General features: G+C 43.2%; 1 protein-coding gene across 2 annotated transcripts in view; it reads left to right on the top strand.

The window, feature by feature from the left end:
* Positions 1-19493, top strand: part of GET1 (guided entry of tail-anchored proteins factor 1) — a 655129-nt gene that overhangs the window by 296431 nt on the left and 339205 nt on the right. The window lies entirely within an intron of this gene.

Raw genomic sequence — 19493 nt, 5'->3', positions numbered from 1 at the left:
ACCTGGGATGCGGAGGTTGTGGTGAGCGGAGATTGTGCCACTGCACTCCAGCCTGGGCAACAAGAGTGAAACTCCATCTCAAAAAAAAAGGCTTCTGTGTGGTCCTTCATGCACGCACTCTCCTCCCACATCCACCTGCTGAATGGAGGAGATGGAAAGGCCCTGGAGAATGGAACCACCATAAGGCAGGAGCCTGGGTCCCTGAATGACACTGTGGAGTAGACTTTCTCCCCCGCAAGTTTCCGCCATCACCTGGACTTTACATGAGTAAGAAAGAAACTCCATTGTACTGAGCCACTGAAAAATTGGGGTTGTGTGTTACAGAGGTTAGCCTATGCTGACTAACTCAAACAGTTTCAGTATGTGGATCTCAAGTTTGTCTCTCTCTCTCTCACACACACACACACACACACACACAAATACATACACATAGATCAATGACACAGAAGTCACATAGACAGAAACGCCAGGACACAGCCACCACCTACGATCATGCTTAATCTTCTCTTAATTCTTGCAAGCTCCTCTCATGCACTGAGAAATGTCCCAGATTCAAGCATTATAATTGCTGTTATTTTTAGCAAGTTATTAAAGTTATATAAGTTATAAAGTTTTATAAATTATAAAAGTGACCACTCTTGCTTGTGGAAAAATACCACAAAATGCTGCATAGTTGAGGAGGCTTAGATTATCAGCAAGATGAGACCCTGGAAATATCGACCCTCCTCATGGATACTGAGAATTCAGCGTCTGTGAACTCTGTTTTGGGGACTTATGCCAAAGAGAGTTCCTTGTCACTTTCCTTATGGATCAAATGATCTCCGTTTTGGAGGATCACCTGAGGTCAGGAGTTTGAGACAAGCTGGGCAACATAGTGAGACCCTCTCTATACAAAAAACATTTTAAATTAGGCAGCCGTGACAGTAGACACTTGTAGTCCCAGCTGCTAAGGAGGCTGAGGTGGGAGGATCACATGAGCCCAGGAGTTAGAGGCTACAGTGAACTATGATTGTGCCACTGCACTCCAGTCTGGATGATTTACAGACCCTGTCTCTAAAAAAAAAAAAAAAAAAATATATATATATATATATATAGAATATATATATATATATATATATATATATTCTTTGCTACTTCTTTGCTGGGTGCTGTGGCTCACTCCTGTAATCCCAGCACTTTGGGAAGCCAAGGCAGGAGGATCACCCAAGGCTAGGAGTTTGAGACCATCCTGCACCATGTGCCAAGATCCCATCTTTGCTAAAATAAAAAAAAAAAAGAAAAGAAAAGAAAATAGGTAGGCATTAAAGGCAACTCTATAGTCACAACTACTCGGGAGGCTGAGGTAGGAGAATTGTTTGAGCCAAGGAGTTCCAGGCTGTAGTGAGCTATGCCACTGCACTTCAGCCTGACCCTGTCTCTTAAAAAGAAAAAAGAAGAAAGAACATGGTGGAAGTGAAGTGACATTCTGAGACTTGTCAGGGTAGGCCATTAGAACTCTTGTAGCTTCTACCTGGCCCCTTTGAACACACTCTCTAGGAGCCCTGAGGCCAGGTGAGAAGTCCAAGCACTCTGCAGGTGCTCGGCCTGAGCCTCAGCTAGGGCTCACCTTCTGGCATCCACTTCAAGTCACCAGACATGGAAGTCACCAGCCACTCAAATACTCTAAACCAACCCATTCACAGCTGAATATAATTAAGTGACTTCTGTCCAGGACTCCTGAAACAGAAGAATCACCCCACCAGTCCCTGCTCAATTGCCTGGCTCACAAAATCATCTATCAGTATGAGTTCATGATGCATTTGACCTCAAAGGAAATATAAACCATCTTTAAGAAGATATTGTCCCCTGAAAAGGCCTAGAAATATATCATCAACCCAGCAGCACTGAGCACTGTCGTGCTGCACTGTGGTCTCTAAATACCATTTCCTAACAAAAAGAACTGCGGCTGCCTGCAGGAATGGCTGATTCCAGATCCGAACTGAAAATACACACAATGAATCTAAAATTGTGCCATTCAGAAATCAAAGAAGCTACCAAACATTACTAGGGGCATGCCAAAAGAAATCAGGAGTTCATCTGAATAAAATCTTATTCATCAAAAATAAAGGCCAGACACCGTGACTCATACGTGTAATCCCAGCACTTCGATAGGTTGAGGCAGGTGGATCACTTGAGGCCAGGAGTTTGAGACTAGCCTGGCCAAAATGGTGAAACCTCCATCTCTACTACAAATACAAAAATTACCCAGGCATAATGGAGCACACCTGTAATTCCAGCTACTCGGGAGGCTGAGGCAAAAGAATCACTTGATCCCGGGAGGCAGAGGTTGAAATGAGCCTAGATCGTGCCACTGCACTATAGCCTGGACAACAGAGGCAGACTCTGTCTCAAAAAAAAAAAAAAGATATAATTTAAGCATCAGTAAGAATAATAACTACAATAGGCCGAATCCATAGGTTCATAATAATATTAAAAAGCTCACTGCTCACAACTGGAAGATGGTCATGAACCACATCGTTACTTTGAAATTGCTAAAGAGAAAAGATCAGGCATTTACTAATCTTTGCCTTCACAATACAAACTGCAGGATAACAAAAGAATTGACGGGGGAAAGGATTCCAATTAGTAAACAAAGAAGGGATTATCTAATGTCACATTTTGAAACTCCTAATGAATTCATGGATCAAGGCAATGGAAATTACAAGAAAACCCGAGAGATGCTGGCATTAAATACTTCCTGATGGAAGAGCCCAACAATGTCTATGAAGTCATCTTAACACTGAAGAATTTAAACTTGAATCTGATCAAACCTCTAGCTCTAACTACTAAAGTTTAGGAAAAGCAAAGCATAGAGAAACATGTTGGACAAAAGCATGGCACTATAGGAAGTTACAAGGCAGATGCACTGATTTTTTCAATTAATAAATTACCATACAACCAGAGAGGGACTTACGAACCAATTTAAACAGACTAACCTTGTTTGGATTCCAATTCAAACAAATCATCCAAAAAAATTTTTAAGACAATTGAGGAACTGTAAGCACTGACTAGGTATTTGCTGATATTTTAAAAGATTGTTTTTACATGAGATAACGGCATAGTGGTTATTTGTTTTTAAGTTCTTTGTCTATTCCTTATCTTTCAGATACACGCTGAAATATTTAGAGATAAAATTATATGCTTCTTGGAAACTGCTTCAAAACAATTGGGGAAAGGCAGAGATTAAAGAGGTTAGAAAAAACAAGATTGGCTAAATTGATAATTTTTGAGGCTAAGCGGTCAGTACATTCGCTTCATGATAAACGGCTCTCTAACTTGGTATAGGGTTTTAAATTTTTCGTAAGAAGTTTTTTAAAAACCATGCTGACAAATAATTTTCAGTAATATAGAAAATGCATATGATACAATATTAAGTGGGAAAAGGCAGGAAAAAATATCAATATAGTAAGATCCAAGCTATGCAAATAAATATGTTCAATGTCCAAATGTTTGCAGTGGCTATTTTGGGTGGTGGGATTATTATGGATAAATGTCATTCTTTACACTAATTTTCCAACTTTCTGTTAATACAATGGGCATGTATGACCTGGCGAATTAGGAAAAACAGATAGTTACTTCAGTTTTTAAGAGTTGGTGAACTATGAGCCATTTGAAATAATACTCTCGAGTCTTGAGTCTTGAGTGATGTGTTTAGGTAACATCCTTTCAGAGAGAGCTGGCACCACCCCAGGGTGCCTCTTAGCACCTAAAAGTCACATCTGGTGTAAGGTGGCAAGTGTGCCACTCCATTTCTAAGGCGCCATAAGCAAAGGATTGATACATTTATGCTTCCACTCCATATGACCAAAGGAAGGAAAAGAGTCTAATAATCTCACATATTTGACTCCTCAGCTGTCCCCAAAGGAGCACAGCTTGGTAAATGACTATCTCTAAGTAATCACTGTTCTAGAAACTTCCGTGCCAGAGACAACTTGGGCACTTTACTGTTTTTGTTCTGTTGCAAGACGTGATCCAGAGGAGTACACGCACTCCTCTCCTGCCTTTCTCCACAGGAAAGCAGACCGTTAGTCCCTCAGCAGGGTACAGCATGCCAGGTTGGGGGCTCTCTCAGCAGACATTTCCTCAGAGGCCCAAAGCCCCAGCACCTCCCATAAGCAGGGCCTTGCTTTCCAGTGGAGTGTTTGTGTAAAAGGAATTTTTATGCCAGTGTCCTCTTAGGAACCTTTCTTTAAAATCATATGAAAGAAATGCAGAGAGAGATCTGAGCAAATCCTATATAACCCACAAGCCTAGAAAGTTCCAGAAGCATTCAGAATATTAATACAGCCATCACCAGGCCTTTTCCTCTCCCATGGAGTCATTGGCACCCTGGGAGATCTGGCTGGATAGTTCTGTCCATAATCTCTTAGATTTCTTGGTGGTTTTGTTTTATTTTCTTTTCCCTCTTCTTGCTATCCTCCCTGAGGATGATTTGACCTTTCTGGTAAAATCTTAACTTGGGAATTTCTTGGATTTCCTGCCTGAAGATTATCACTCCAACATCTCCATATCGCATCTGCACATATGTGTGGTTTCCAGCATTTGTACTTCATTCCTTCACTCCCTGGTGGCTCTCAAATGTCTTCTCCAAACTCAACAAACCACCCTCTGGGGCTGTAAGCTCCATTTTTATCAATGGGAAAATAGAGACACCAAGAGGACTTGGCGAGGAGTGAGGCCACCCTTGCCTGGACCCCGCTCCAGTTACGCTGGCCAGCCTCAGCGAGGGGCACCCACACACACAGGCCCAGTGCTCCACTCAGACACCTAAGGAGGCGGAGGCTGCATTAACCCACCCTCCTCCCTACCAGGCGTCCTTCTTTAACCACAGGTGTGTCTGCCGTGACCGCATCTACCCCTGCATCAGCAGGCAAATGAGCCAGAGGTGCAATGCACAGACTGACCTCCATGTAGATTTCACAGGATGGAACTGCCATTTATAGGAGTCCCGTATAAGGGAATCTAAACTTACCCATGAAAGGCAGAAAAGCTTCAGGAAATCACTCTTCGGGAAAGTAGAAGAACTTAAATAACCCACCGTCTCCCAGAGTGCACCCAGATGGAATGGATGCATCCTTCGTCAGGCTGAAAGGTCTGAAAAGAAGCTCCCTAGATCACAGCCTCTCACCGGATTAAAATCCAGATGCAGATTCAGCAGGTCTGGCACGGCCTGACATTCTGCATGTTAATAGCCCCCAGTTGATGCAGATGCTGCTGGTCCACACCTTAAGTAGCAAAGATTTAGAGCTGAGCTGCCCAATACGATGGCCACTACCTACTGTGGCTGTTGAGCCCCTGAAATGCAGCAAGTTATAATTAAAATATGCTGCGAGTATAAAATACACACAAGATTCTGAAACTATTCCAAACAATAAAGAAGGACTCTTCCCTAACTCATTTTATGAGGTCATCATCATCCTGATATCAAAACCTGGCAGAGACACCAACAAAAAAAAAAAGAAAAAGAAAATTTCAGGCCAATATCCCTGATGAACTTTGATGCAAAAATCCTCAATAAAATACTGGCAAACTGAATCCAGCAGCACATCAAAACGCTTATCCACCAAGATCAAGTCAGCTTCATCCCTGGGATGCAAGGTTGGTTCAACATATGCAAATCAACAAAGGTAATCCATCACATAAACAGAACCAATGACAAAAACCACATGATTATCTCAATAGATGCAGAAAAGGTCTTTGATAAAATTCAACACCCTTCACGCTAAAAACTCTCAATAAACTAGGTATTGATGGACGTATCTCAAAATAATAAGAGCTATTTATGACAAACTCACAGCCAATATCATACTGAATGGGCAAAAGCTGAAAGCATTCCCTTTGAAAACCAGCAAAAGACGGCCAGGCGTGGTGGCTCAAGCCTGTAATCCCAGCACTTTGGGAGGCCGAGACGGGCAGATCACGAGGTCAGGAGATCGAGATCATCTGGCTAACACGGTGAAACCCCGTCTCTACTAAAAAAATACAAAAAACTAGCCGGGCGAGGTGGCGGGCGCCTGTAGTCCCAGCTACTCGGGAGGCTGAGGCAGGAGAATGGCGTAAACCTGGGAGGCGGAGCTTGCAGTGAGCTGAGATCCGGCCACTGCACTCCAGCCCGGGCGACAGAGCGAGATTCCATCTCAAAAAAAAAAAAAAAAAGAAAACCAGCAAAAGACAAGGATGCCCTCTCTCACCACTCCTATTCAACATAGTATTGGAAGTTCTGGCCAGGGCAATCAGGCAAGAGAAAGAAATAAAGAATATTAAAATAGGGAGAGAGGAAGTCAAATTGTCTCTGTTTGCAGATGACATGATTGTATATTTAGAACACCTCATCTTCTCAGCCCAAAATCTCCTTAAGCTGATAAGCAACTTCAGCAAAGTCTCAGGATACAACATCAATGTACAAAAATCATAAGCATTCCTATACACCAATAATAGACAAACAGAGAATCAAATCATGAGTGAACTTCCATTCACAATTGCTACAAGAGGAATAAAATACCTAGGAATACAACTTACAAGGGACGTGAAGGATCTCTTTCAAGGAGAACTACAAACCACTTCGCAAGGAAATAAGAGAGGACACAAACAAATGGAAAAACATTCCATGCTCATGGATAGGAAGAATCAATATCATGAAAACGGCCATACTGCCCAAAGTAATTTATAGATTTAATGCTATCTCCATCAAGCTACCACTGACTTTCTTCACAGAATTAGGAAAAAAAACTACTTTAAATTTCATATGGAACCAAAAAAGAGCCTGTATAATGAAGACAATCCTAAACAAACAGAACAAAGCTTGAGGAGGCATCACACTACCTGACTTCAAACTATACTACAAGGCTACAGTAACCAAAACAGCATGGTACTGGTACCAAAACAGGTATACGGACCAATGGAAAAGAACAGAGGCCTCAGAAATAATGCCACACATCTACAACCATCTGACCTTTGACAAACCTGACAAAAACAAGCAATGGGGATAGGATTCCCGATTTAATAAATGGTGTTGGGAAAACTGGCTAGCCATATGCAGAAAACTGAAAGTGGACCCCTTCCTTACACCTTATACAAAAATTAACCCAAGATGGATTAAAGACATAAATGTAAGAACTAAAACCATAAAAACCCTAGAAGAAAACCTAGGCAATACCATTCAGGACATAGGCATGGGCAAAGCCTTCATGACTAAAACACCAAAAGCAATGGCAACAAAAGCCAAAATTGACAAACGGGATCTAATTAAAAAGTTTCCACACAGCAAAAGAAACTATCATCAGAGTGAACAGGCAACCTACAGAATGGGAGAACATTTTTGCAATCTACCATTTGACAAAGGGATGATATCCAGAATCTACAAAGAAGTTAAACAAATTTACATGAAAAAAAAAAAAACATCAAAAAGTGGGCAAAGGATATGAACAGACACTTCTCAAAAGAAGAAATTTAGGCAGGCAACAAACATGAAAAAAAGCTCATCATCACTGATCGTTAGAGAAATGCAAATCAAAACCACAATGAGGTATCATCTCACGCCAGTTAGAATGGCCATCATTAAAAAGTCAGGAAACAACAGATGCTGGAGAGGGTGTGGAGAAATAGAAATGCTTTTACACTGTTAGTGGGAATGTAAATTAGTTCAACCACTGTGGAAGACAGTGTGGTGATTCCTCAAGGATCTAGAACCAGAAATACCATTTGACCCAGCAATCCCATAACTAGGTATATAACCAAAGGATTAGAAATCAGTATACTATAAAGACACATGCACATGTATGTTTACTGCGGCACTGTTCACAATAGCAAATACTGGGAACCAACCCAAATGCCCATCAACGATAGACTGGATAAAGAAAATGTAGCACATATACACCATGGAATACTATGCAGCCATAAAAAAGGTTGAGTTCATATCCTTTGCAGGGACATGGATGAAGCTGGAAACCATCATTCTCAGCAAACTAACACAGGAACAGAAAACCAAACACTGCAGGTTCTCACTCCTAAGTGGCAGTTGAACAATGAGAACACATGGACACAGGGAAGGGAACATCACATACCAGGGCCTGTTAGGGGATAGGGGACTAGGGGAGGGTTCGCATTAGGAGAAATACCTAATGCAGATGATGGGTTGATGTGTGCAGCAAACCAATATGGCACGTGTATACCTATTTAACAAACCTGCACGTTCTGCACATGTATCCCAGAACTTAAAGTGTAATTTTAAAAAAATACACACAAGATTTCAAAGATAGAATGAGACAAAGAAGATAAAATCGTTCACTAATCATTTTTATATCAAATATATGATGAGATATTATGGATACGTTGGGTTAAATTAGCTATGGTATCAAAATTAACTTCACTATTTACTTTTTAACTTTAAATACTGGGATACCTGTGCAGAACATGCAGGTTTGTCACATAGGTATATACGTGCCATGGTGGTTTGCTGCATCTATCAGCCCATCATCTAGGTTTTCAGCTCTTGCCCTCCCCCACCTCCGACAGGCCCCGGTGTGTGATGTTCCCTTTCCTGTGTCCATGTGTTCTCATTGTTCAACTCCCACTTAAAAGTGAGAACATGCAGTGTTTGGTTTTCTGTTCCTGTGTTAGTCAAAAAACATGAATGAAGCTGGAAGTTCACTATTTTTTTTTTAGTTTTTAACAAGTGACTAAAAGAAAACTTTCCATTATAAAAACACCCCATATTTCTATTGATCAGCACTGATCTACAAGACTCTGCAAGCTTTAAAGCTAAAATTCTCAAAAGTGCTCTTAGAAATGGTTTTATATGCTTGCCTTCTCCTTCGAAATATACACAATTTACCAGCCTGCCAAAAAGGTCTTATCCATCCACCTCTTCACACTAGGAAGTAGCAAGAGAAAGGGCTGATCAAAGTCGGATAACCTGTCCCACACAATGGCCAAGGCTTCCTTTGAATAGTATCTTGGTGGCTTTTGATTTTACATAGCCAATTCCAGATAAGAGAGGCCCGTCCTTGTTAAAATGACTATTAAGTCCATTCAACATAATATTATCTGAAGATCGACTATCACTCCAATTTCTGATAAAAGCAACAAATGTGGTTAGAGTCCCAAGTTGATCTTTTGCTTGATCAACATAATCCTGTCCATTTTTTTCCCTAATGAGCACTTCTTTTCTTTCAGCTGAAATGTCTTTCTCATTAGCAGACATTTTTGAAGTAGAGGAGTTGTTTGCTTAACACTTCAAGACCGAAGCAAACATTTGTTATAAGGCTCCAAAAGAATTTGCAAATAATTTCCATCCATGATTTCCAAAGCCACAGGCTGCTTGTGTAACATTTGTGCAAAATGTGTGGGCTGCTCTCATGAAGCGAGCATTGCCAGAAATATTTACTCCGCAGGAGTAACGCTGCGTGTCTGCCGCTCTGTTTGAAAACTTCCACATGGCAGCTCAATGGGTGGAGTGTGGAACAGACACTCCATGGATGGCCATGGAACTCTCCACGCCTGTGTCCTCTGATGAGCTGCCCTTCTGGTATTTGACACCTCTTGGTTCACTGTGGCTGTCGCCTCTTTGAATTGTCTTCAGTTAAGACTGATTACACAAAGACCAGGTACATACGGGTTCTCCAGCTCAGTAAATGCAGGCCATCCCATGAAGTTTAAGAATAGGAAAGCCCTGGACAGTCCTGGGACAATGTTATAGCTTAAATTGTGTCCCCAAAAAAGATGTATTGAATCCCTAACCCCTGATATCTCAGAATGTGACCAAACTTTGGAAGTAAGGTCTTTACAGAGGTAATCGAGTTAAAATGAGGGTATTAAAAGAGTGGGCTCTAACCTAGTATTACTGATGTCCTTGTTAAAGGGGGGAATGTGGACACAGATCCAAAGGAAGAACGACATGGGGAGACACTGAGAACCATGAGAAGATTGGACTTAGGCTGTCACAGCCAAGGAATGACTGGGGCTACCAGAAGCTGGGAGAGAGGCCTGGAACAGATCTCTCCCCACGGCTCTGCAGACCTTGGATTTGGTCTTCTCTCCTCTAGAACTGCAAGAGAATAAATCTCTCATGCTTTCAGCCACCCAGTTGGTGGCATTTTATTACAGCATCCCCAGGACTCATGCAGACTTGAATTCTAACAGTTCCCATGACTTTTGGGGGTTTTTTGCCATCATTCCCACATGCCATCCCACCTGGATCCCCTAGTACACGTCAGTGATCTGGGGGTGACCATATGTAGTCTCAGCATCTTAAAAATGCATTCTATAGGTTGCCAGATTTAACAAATACACATAGAGGATGCCTAGTTCAAGTTGAATTTCAGATAAACAACAGATAATTTTCAGTGCAAGTATTTAGTACGCTATTTATAAGTGTTTAGTATAAGTATTTACTATAAGTAATGTCCTTCGGACATACTTATACTAAAAGCTTTTCTGTTGTTTATCTGAAATTCATGTTGAAACTGGATGTCCCGTATTTTATCTGGCAACCTAAATAATAAGCATCTTTGAAATACTCTAAACTCCCTGGAAAAGACATGTGCTTGGTGCCACGAGGCGGGCTGGGAGAATTTCCATGAGGCTGGGCCAAAAGACAGGGTTCATTGTTTGGCATCAGCTCACTTCTGCTTCCACAGTGAAAAGCAGAAACTTAATTGCTCCAAGGAACAATTAATTGGAGTAGAAAGCTTGATTCTTGCATTTCCTGCGTAGGTCACAAATTTCTGTTATTGCAATGTGCCTAATTTGTGGTTCAAAATGTAGTATCATCTTAATGCATGCCCGCAACTGAACTGTTCCACCTGAAATGAATGTAATCACCCTAACCCTAAACTATTCATAACAGACAGGCAAGCTTCAGGGGTGCATGACCCAGGCAGCCACACAGGGCCTTGTGCTCAGGACCCCACACTTGATTCAAAAATCTGCAGTCACTGTATTAAAATTCTTAATACATTTTGAGCACGGGGTCCTGCATTTTTATTTTGCACGGGGCCTCACAAATGCTGTCACCGGTCCAAGGACAGGTGTACCTCATAACACATAAGCTACTGCACAAAATGCTTCCATCACTGAAAAGTGACAGATGCCTTGGTCTATTCTTTCCTGAACTCACTTCTAAGCGACTAGAGCCCTTTGGCCTGGCACCTCTCCTCTGCCACGTGCTGCTGTTTCCAGCACTGCTTTCATTTAATTAGTGTCTGGCTGGTTCAAAAGATTGTTTTTGATTCTGTGTGTGCTGTATGAGCTGTTGTCTGGATCCTCTTCCAACTTGGCCTTGGCAACACCCAGTGTCGAATCTGCTGTCTTTGGCTCTGTAAGACTGTGGTTTTTAAAGGACAATTGTTGCTCATAGCAACTTGAAGGCTGGATGGAGACTTGCCTGAAGCCCCATGAAGCAGCAGATTTGGGGCTATTTAATTTCCCACCAGTAGCTGATTCCAAAGGTGTGCTCGTGTGGAACCAAATCTCTCTGCCATCAGCCACATTTATTTTCTAATCTCCACTTTTTTCCTCCCTTCTCATGTACAGGGTTCAGCTTTCTTTCCCCTCCTCTAAGGTTTTCCTTCCAAATTCCCCTTATCCCTTTCCTTGTCCTCTCCCTGTTTGGAACCCATCCACTATTCCACATGCCTCTAGCTGACCCACTTTTTGACCAGGTCTTTCTCCAGGGGTGAAGAACCAAAAGATGAGATTCAAATTCATCTTGCTGCTCATTAATGTCCCTTTTAAAGGTCTTGACAAGGGTGATGAAGCCAATGCCTAGGGGAGGAAATTTCAAAACTTGGCTTTCCAGTTCCATCCCAGTTCTTCACCTATGTCTTCAGTGATGCCACCATGCGAGGAGCATCAGAAAAGGAGCATTGGATTCTGGCTCAAAGTCACTTCTCTGTGACTTTGGCTAAGACACTGAAACTCTCAAGATCTTGGTTTCCTCATCTACAAAATAAGAGTGCTCAACTGCATAATGATCTCATAGAAACCTATAATTTGCATGCCAAAGTTATAACCATTAATTATCCTACACAGCACAGCAGGAATTTTCTAAATCTGAGGCTCGCGATCCACTGTATTAGTCAGCAGTTGCTGTGATAATGCTATGTAACAATCCCAACTCTTCTGGCTTAGAACAACAAACGTGTATTTCTTGCTCAACTCCATTTTTGCAGATTGGCTGGCACAGCTCTGCTCTGGGCTGCAGATCGGGTTCAGGTGGGCTCCACCTGTCTCTCATTCTGGGACCAGGCTCACCTACCAGCATCTGTTTGGGGCATGTTTTTCTCATGGGAAATGGCAGGGGCCCAAGAAGCTAGGCCAAGCTACACAAGCATATGCATGGGCTCCACCTGCCTACATCACCTAAGCTCACTTGCCAATAGCCAAAGCAAGTCATGTGGCCAAGTCTAATATCTATGGAGTTGGAAAAAATACCCCAGGAAAGCCATGGCAAGGGCTGGAAGGAAAGGAAGAATTACGGAAAAAAGCAACTACTAGGCTCTCTGAGTCCTCTACATTGCAGGCAAATTTATATTGTTGGTTGTTATGAATTCAACTGTGTCCCCCAAAAAGAGATATGTTAGAGTTCTAACATTGCCCAGTATCTCGGAATGTGACCTTATTTGGAGAGACGATCATCGAGGTAAAGTCAGGTCATTAGGGTGGGCCCTAATCCTATATAACCGGTGTCCTCATAAGCAGGGAAAACATGGGCACAGAGATATGCATAGAGAGAAGACAATGAGAAGACCATCGGCAAGCCAAGGAGAGTCCTGGGGCAGGGCCTTCCTTCGCAGCCCTCAGAAGGAACCAACTTCACCAACAGCTTGATCTCTGACTTTTGGCCTCAGAACTGAGTGCTGAGATTTCTGTTGTTTAAGCCGCCCAGTTTGTGGTACTTTGTTTTGACAGCCCTGGGAAACTAACACACTATCATGTGTACATTTGTCTGGGGAGAGGGCCCCTGATGTTTATTAGATTCTGAAGGAGGATCCATGATCCATCAGCGCAGCTCACCATTCCCATGAGTCATGGTTACTTTGGCTTCAGTGAAAAGGCCAGGGGGAGCACACTGGCTCCCAGAATAGCCACAGTGGGCGGGAGGTCTGATGTGCCAGAGATCTGATTTGGTCCAAACCCATCCAAGGATGTCTCTATATAGCCCCAGCATGCTCCAAAAACACACATGAGCCTTGAAGACAGGGAGTCCTGACCTTGTTCTTGGTTCTCTCATTGCTGAGTCCCGTTGGATCTGTTTGTCTCCTTGGGATTTTGATTTGTCTTTGATCAAGAAGGGTTAGGCTTGTGCAAACTGCAGTACATCTAGAATCTCAATTGTCGACGTTTGCCAGACAATGGCTTTGCCCAGGGCCTAGGGCACTGGCCACAAATCTGTTCAATTAATACCACTTGACCAAATAACCAAGATGCTAAATTGGCCAAACTAACAGACTGCAGTGTTTTATAGGATCGCTTAAGAACTTTAACAGAAATGTTTTAACAACATTAACAAGAATTTGGTTTCGGTTAATAAATATATCGAAAAACACATTTTATCATCAGTAACCAAAATTGTAGTATCTAGCATTTAAGTTGTTTATATTATGCTAACATCTAAGAGACAAAAAAAAAAAAAAATAAGCTAATTGATTGGCCTGGTGAATAGATTTTAACCCAAGACCACCATGTACAGTTGCACAGGCTGTGCACTATACCACCTCAAGAACTCCATGTGCATAGCCATGATGTGAGCATGCCTCCAAAACTGCACAGCACAGCAACCATGGCTTCAACAAATTCACTCCTCCACAACCTAAGACCCCTGTCATATTAATTGCCCACTTCTCTCTGACCATGGACTTTTTCTCTGACCATTCCCCAAAGCCATCACCATCCTGTCCTTTTCAGAACCCTATAACAAGACCCTGTTTGTTAATGCATTTCCATTCCATTCTCTGACTGTCCTGCCTGCTAACCCCCAACCCCTCTCTGCCAAGAAAAGAACGCACATCCTCACACTGACATGTTGTGCAAACAAGTCTTTTACCTAAGAACTACTGCAGGTGCAGGAATCCAGCACTGTGAAGGCTGGAATGGGGAAGTTTATCAGCAGCAGATGGGGCATACCTGATGGAGAAATTCCAAAGAGGGATAATAAGACTCTGCCTGCCTCCTTCATGGAAATATACTCTGAGGTGGAAATGTATACAGTGTTCCCATAAGGGGCTTAGAACCATCATAAATGCATCATGCACAGATACGGCATAAACGTGGGGATGGAGGGTTACAAGTGGCTGGTGTGTTAAGGACTCCCAGGCTGTAGGTGACCCCCTGGGATGTCATCATACCACTTAGCATCCCCATTATTCTTTTTAATTAAAATGAAATTAACATAATATAAAATTAATCATTTTAAAAGGAACAATTCAGTGGCATTCAGTACGTTCACAATGTTGAGCAACCACCACCCCAATCTAGTTCCAGAACATTCCACCACCCCAAAAGAAAGTCCCATACCCATTAAGCAGCAACTCCCCATTCTCCCTCCCCCATCTCTCACCCTGACCCTTGGCAACCACTAATCTGCTTTTTGTCTCTTTGAATGCCCCTATTCTGGGCATTTGATATAAATGGAATCGTATGACATGTGATCTTTTGTATCTGCCTTCGACTTAACATAATGTTTTCGAGGTTCATCCAGGTTGTAACATGTGTCAGTCTTCCACTCTTTTTTATGACTGAATAATGGTCCAATATGTGGAGAGACCACATTTTGTTTATCCATGCCTCCAATAATGGACATCTGAGTTGCTTCTACTTTTTAGCTATCGTGAATAATGCTGCTACAAACATTTGTGTAGAGCTATTTATTGAGCGCTGTTTTAGGCTCTCTTGGGTATATACCCAGGAATGGAATTGCTGTGCATCTTCATCATGATATCCTCTCGTTTTTCCAGCCTTTATTCTGAATCTTTTTAGAGGCCAAGGAAAGCCAACTTTTCCTGTAAATAAGCAGATAGTAAATATTTTAGGCTTTGCAAGCCAGATGGTCTCTGATGCAACTACTCAACTCTGCCTTTGTAGCATGAAGCAACCACAGACAATCCGTAAAAAGTTTATGGCTCTTCAATAAAAGTTTATTGACAAAAACAGACAAAGGGCCAGATTTGGGCCTCAGGCTGTGGTTTGCCAACCCCAGCTCTAGGACAAGCCCAAGTGGATGCAGCCTCTTCCAAGCGCCCCATTTCACAGGAGAGGCACCTCCTCCAATCCAGCTTTCTATTGCCAGTGAGGATGAGCAAAGGAGACGGACCTAGCCTGTGGCAGAAGAGGGTTGAGGAATTTCCTTTGAAGCTGATTTTGAAATATGTGAAATGTTGGGATGTGCTTCTGCTATGAACAGCAGCATTGTGCTCTCTGTTGATGTTTAAGAGTCAAGCTACCATCTTTCAGGTGGTTTTTGAGAATAAAAGTGTGTTGAGTACTTTGACCAATCTCTTGGTGTCCTTTCTAACATTCACCCTTTCTGAGATTTATCAGGGGAAAAAGGGCCGCTCATGCTCAAAAGCTCATTCACCCAACAAGCATTTACTGAGCCTTTACTGTGTGCAGGCACTATGCTAAATCTTATGTATTTAAAATGATGTTCTGGAGGCTTTCTTTGGCAAGTTGGCTTGGATACCTCTAGTAATGGGGCGCTCACTACCTACACAGGGCATCCTACCCCATGGCTGGGCAGTTCTTTGCTCCTCAGAAGTACCTAAACCTCACCAGTATGCTTACACACCTCCCTCCCACCAGTCAAATATCAACAGGCACCCCCACCATAAACAGGCACACAGAGAACAGGTGAGGAAATGAGGAAACAGCAAGCAAACCAACAAAGAACACTGAGTGCAGCTCTTCTCACTCCTGGTATTTCTAAAAAGCAGAACGAAATCAATTTCACACCCAAGACATCTTGAAATGTTCCCAAACTTGGGCAAAGTTGACAACTGAATTCTAAGGAACTGCTTCCCATTAAGAAGAAGACATTAGGAAAGAAAATTATCAGAACTCTTTGTTTAAACCATGGTCTCAGTCAGGCATGGTGACTCAGGCCTATAATCCCAGAACTTTGTGGGGCTGAAACGGGCAGATTGCTTGAGCCCAGGAGTTAAAGACCAGCCTGGGCAGTGCACTGAGATCCGATCTCTACAAAAACTTAAACACTTAGCTGGGCACGGTGGGGTGAACCTGTGGTACCAGCAGCTACTCAGAAGGCTAAGGAGGAAGGATCGCTTGAGCCCAGGGGGTCAAGCCTGCAGTGAGCCATGACTGCACCACTGCACTCCAGCCTGGGCAACAGAACAGAGTGACACCCTGTCTCAAAAAACAAAAACAAATAACCTCGTCTCCAGAAAAGGCAAATGAGAGGCTGGACAGCACAGAGATGAAAAACGCAGGCCTTGGGGCCTGGCAGGTCTGGGTTTGAAGGCTGCTCTTTTTCCCTTTAGCTGGGGGACCTGGGGCACGTCATTTCTTAGAGGAGGCAGAGTTTCCTCAACTGTAAAACCAGGTTAGAATAGTACCAACTGCATAGGATGGCCGTGGGATGGAATGAGACACGCCATCTGTAGTGGCCACACGGAGCCACGAGCTATTACTAAGTCAGCGGGCCTTCCCACCTGGCCAATTTCTTGTGGCTAAACAGAAGAAGGTGCAGAAACACCGCAGAGATGGCTCCTAAGTGCCACGGAGGGGCTACGGATTCAATTAAAAGAAAAAAATAAAGTCTGGAGGAAATGGAGGCAGGCAGAGGTCAGGGACAGGAGAAAAGGGGAAGAAACACAACTGAGGCATCCAAATGCAGAAGCCACTAGAAGCGGCGCCCCAACCCCACCCCTGCAAGAGCCTCCAAGAAATACTTGGCTGCATCACAGGCTTCACCTCTTCCTGCCCACACGCCTGCAAGATCCTGTTCTCAAGCTGCAGTCTGTGCGGAGTCGCAACCCACGAAACAGTTACGAAATCCATTCCAATGTCTGCAGCCAGCAATGGATAAACGTGAAACTAGAATAGGTCAGAGTGCTTGGCACATCTAGGGGAAGTGCTGTGTTGTGTTAAACCTTTTCAGTAATATGCACATATGTAGACCTGCTCATGTCATCTACATAAGGATATAGGCACACTTACACAGACTAGAATCAACACTGTCAGCGTGCAGTGTGCACAATGTATGGTAAGAGTAAGTACTGGTCGGGCGCGGTGGCTCGTGCCTGTAATCCCAGCATTTTGAGGCCAAGGTGGGAGGATTTGATGAGAACAGGAGTTCAAGACCAGCCTGGCCAATATAGTGAGACTCTGTCTCAAAAAAACAAAAAAAAAAAGGTGAAAAAAAAGAGTAGTATTCAGATAAACCTTTCCTATTATTATATATATGTATTCGCAATGTATACATCCATATATTCACACATATATACATATTTTGTTAAATTGTTTTTGGTTTTACACATACGTATATGCACACACACAATAGAACACGGGCTTCTTGCTGTGAGTTACGGTCGGGGAGATTGAAGCCACTGTCTAAAGCACCCTTCAGGAGTGGCTCCCAGGGCTCCGCGAGCCCCTGAGAGGGAAAACTGCTTGGAGCCCCTGGCAGTTCTATCCTGTGGCCCCACTGTGCTGCCAGGGAGCGCGGGCAGGGCAGGGGGAGCAACGGGATGTTCATTTATTTCCTGAAGAGGCCAGGGCATAACATTAATTCTAAATGTAACAATTAAATTCCAATTAAAACTCAATTTTAAATGTGAAAGTCTCTAATAGGTACCAACCGACGTCTCTCTGCATCCATGAGAACTTTCGGGTCCCCTACGTCAAAGTTATAAGCAAAGCTCGCACCAGAGAAAGTTCCGATTTTTCATGAACCTGAGTCGGATTCTCAGGAACCAAAGATTAGAGTATTGATTCTTCCAGCATCCAGCACATCTGATAGCACCCGGGGGGTTATAAACGGCAACAAATCCTGTGAAGTATCAGCCCAGAGAACACAATCTTTATTTTACAACACTTACAAAGAGATCCCCTAAGGTTTATTTTTAAAATAAATAACATTATAAAAAGCAATTTTAGTCACCAGCCTGTTGTTACAGCAAAATATCTGAGCCCCAGACTCCTAGGCAGATGCCATCGCCAGCCTGTGTGTGATTAGGAAAACGGGGTCTGGTGAGGGTGGTGCCCCACTCAGTTGAGAGGCTCCCCTCTCAATCCCTGTCCATTTATCCTGCTGGGAGCTCTGTGGTTTGGGTCTCTACGTCTTCCTTTTTTTTGAGGTGTTAGATTTTTCCCCAAGTCAAAAAGGGTGGCATCCTTCTAGGTTACCAGCTAAGAACATCAAAACCCCCAGGGCTCCATGTCCCGCTGAAGGTCAGGGCGAAGCCTCTGCCCCTCAGCACCAGCCCCTCCCTCTCCTTCCCCTCCATAAAGAGGACCAGGTGTGGTGGCTCACGTCTGGAATCCCAGCACTTTGGGAGGCCGAGGTGAGCAGATCATGACGTCAAGAGATCGAGACCATCCTGGCCAACATGCTGAAACCCCATCTCTACTAAATATACAAAAATTAGCTGGGCATGGTGGCGCGTGCCTGTAGTCCCAGCTACCTGGGAGGCCGAGGCAGGAGAATCGATTGAACCTGGGAGGCGGAGGTTGCAGTGAGCCGAGATGGCGCCACTGCACTCCAGCCCGGTAACAGAGCAAGACCCCATCTCAGAAAAAAAAAAAAAAAAAAAAAAAGGATGAGGAGGAGGACGAGGACAAGGAGGAGGAGGAGAAAAAGTAGGAGGAGAAAGAGGAGGAGGAGGAGGAGGAGGAGAAGGAGGAGGAGGAGAAGGAGAAGGAGAAAATGAAGGAGAAGGAGAAGGAGAAAGTGAAGGAGAAGGAGAAGGAGAAAGTGAAGGAGAAGGAGAAGGAGAAAGTGAAGGAGAAGGAGAAGGAGAAAGTGAAGGAGAAGGAGAAGGAGAAAGTGAAGGAGAAGAAGGAGAAAGTGAAGGAGAAGGAGAAGGAGAAAGTGAAGGAGAAGAAGAAGAGGACAGGTGCCAGGCAGACATTCCTAGTAGGAAAGCTCTCATTCAAGGGGTCTAATCACAGACCCCCAAAGTGTCCTGTCTGTGGACAGAATTCCAGCAGTCTGGAACTTGCAAAGAGAAAAAATGACTTTTTTTTTTTCACTAATCTCTAGCTGAACATTAGTATTTCCTTCCATCATTAACATACACAACAAGTCACAGAAGCAAGAACAGTACCTGGCACTTGGTCACCATTTAGAAATCACAGCTACTTTCATATGACACTACGTCTGTTCCATGAGTCTCAGAATAGCGTTCGTGCCCATCACTACATGGAAATGAGAGTAGTTATCAGAACTGTTGATAGATCTATGAAAACATTAATTTTTTAAAGAGCACAAATTAAAACAA

This window comes from Macaca thibetana, chromosome 3 (genome assembly GCF_024542745.1).
Source record: "Macaca thibetana thibetana isolate TM-01 chromosome 3, ASM2454274v1, whole genome shotgun sequence".
NCBI lineage: Eukaryota > Metazoa > Chordata > Mammalia > Primates > Cercopithecidae > Macaca > Macaca thibetana.
This window is presented reverse-complemented; position numbering and strand designations above follow the sequence as displayed.